Raw genomic sequence first — 2,366 nt, forward strand, 5'->3', positions numbered from 1 at the left:
ACTTATTCTGAGGCTTACCTAGTTAAGAGAGTTAGTTCAGATCAGCATTTGTCGAGATTTTGTTTTGGCTTCTTTGTTGTATTGCAGGAAATTCCCAACGATCATGCTCCCGCGTTTTCCAGCTAGTGTGGCACAACACAAAAATTAAAGATTGCATTTGCACAAGGTGGTTGCGCCCACAGTCTTAGCAGCCACTCTTGTAAATCCTGGCTTTAGACAGATTTACAAACTGAAGTTTATAGCAGGTTGAGCATTTCTTTGGCCAGAATTATGGCTGTGTTAGGATAAGAAGGGTAGACATAGCTTAATGATATAAGACTTAAGTTTTAATTGTTCTGTGGTTACTTAATCCAGCTTATATTTTAAAGCTGTGTCTCTTCTAGTTTTTCAACAGCGAGCTAATAAATGTTGCTCTGTGTTTAAGCCTCCTGGTCAGCACTGTTTTCTGTGGCTTTTGAAAACACAGATTGTCTGCACATGAGTTGGATTATTTTCTTGCTTGTTCCCTATTATAAGCTGTTTATTTTGGCCAGTTTGTCTCAGAACATTTCTCATCAGATTTTTATGGCTGTCAAATGGTAGTAGAGATGACAAAATGCAATCATAACAGTCTCTTTTGCCACCAAAATGTAATCAAGAAGAGCAAAATCCCTTTTAGACCTCTTGATTCCCATCCACTTACAGTACAGAACTGCCACTTGTTCTGCTCGCCAGCCTTTCTAGTAGTTGATAGTAGAGGGAAGGAATTGATTCTTTTTTTTTTACTATAACCCAGGTGGGAAATTAGGAAATGCAGTCTTTGTGGTGTCTTATTACCTATAATAATCCTTATTTCCTTTAAAATATGCAACTGAGCTTCTAGAATGAGTCTTGTTGGTTAAAGACTCCTAAATGTATTATTAAAGAGAATTAAAATTTTGCATAAGCATCATTGAAGTTTAGAAATGGCCAAATCCTGAACCAATGCAGAACTAGGTCTGGGAGAAAGCTCCTTTCAGCAGCTTGGCTTAACGGCTTGTAAGTTGGCCAAGTGTGATTGGAAATGCGTGTCTGTTGATGAGATCTCAGGAACAGTAGTGAAAATCAGCTTTTTGGAGACCTTTGGTGGCAGCTCTCACACCTTCTGAGAAGAGATCTCCTGTAGAACACTTGAGACTGTTGCTAATTGTGAATTATCTTGGTTTTAATTCTGGCTTGCTGGTCTGAACGCTTAATTGACCTCTTAACTTTAAACACATACAGATTTAGACATCGCTGAGGTCTAGATTACATGCAGTCCCAGGAGAAAATACTTGACTTTCACTGTAGGTAGATCCATAAAAACTTGTGTTCTGTGTGCAGCGGTGCTCAGAAAAGCAAACAAAGTGGGAAGATATGTAAATAGTGGAGCAGAAAGCAACGCTGCGAATTATAATGTTGTAATGCACCCTAATGCAGTGATACACCCCCTGCTTATGTAATTGCCTTTGTTTCTGCTTCCCCGTCTCACAAGGACGTAGAAGTTTTAGAGGTTGGTGGCAAGAACAAGAGACTTACTCATGAAGAGAGTCGGAACAGCCTGGAACTGGCTGTTGTGTCTTTTCTCTAAATAAATACGGTAACGGTTATACCCAGTAACGAGTACCGCAGAAAAGGTAACTTGGGTACTTGGCTCTGGAGATCAAGAGAACATTCGTTTGCGTTGAAAGACAGTAACGATGGATCTAATTGCAGAAAATCCCCTTACTTTTTTCTCTTTGAACTAGTTCATAATTGTCTGTCAAATTCCCTGCTACAAGGAAGATTAGGAGCTGGGGCTGGGGGAGCGTGCAGGGGTTTGGGCACATGCGGGTTTGATCGGAGGGGACTGCTGGGGTTAGCTGAGGCCTGTTCACACATTTGTGCACGCACTTTTTACTCATTTAAGCTTGGATATTCAATCTTTGTCATGTGTGTTGGCAGTAATCCTAGAATACTCAAAACCACGAACACAACAAAAAACGTGATTCTTCCTTCTTTCAGTCACAGTTACTCATTTATTTAAAGGTGCTGGGTTTTGGGGCGGTGACTTCTGATTTCAAAGCTGTTAGGTTGGCTCCTTACACAGGGGAGGCAAACCCACTGCGATTTCAAGTCAAAACCAAGGGTTTTCAGCACCAGCTTCACAGATGTATCTGAAAAGGAAGCAGGACATGGAGTCGGCTCTATAACTAGAGAAATAAGTAAAAACCTGAAAATATGCAACTCTATTTTTTTCTTTGGCGTACAGGGAAATAAAAACATTGTTCGTATTTCTGGCATTGGAGTTTTTCTCGTAATGAATGATTTTTGCTGCCTGACAAGACACAGTTTTCCAATAAAGGTTTCTCTTCTTTTCCCTTTGCAGG

Source organism: Phaethon aethereus, assembly GCF_964289735.1.
Source record: "Phaethon aethereus genome assembly, chromosome: 28".
Taxonomy (NCBI): Eukaryota; Metazoa; Chordata; class Aves; order Phaethontiformes; family Phaethontidae; genus Phaethon; species Phaethon aethereus.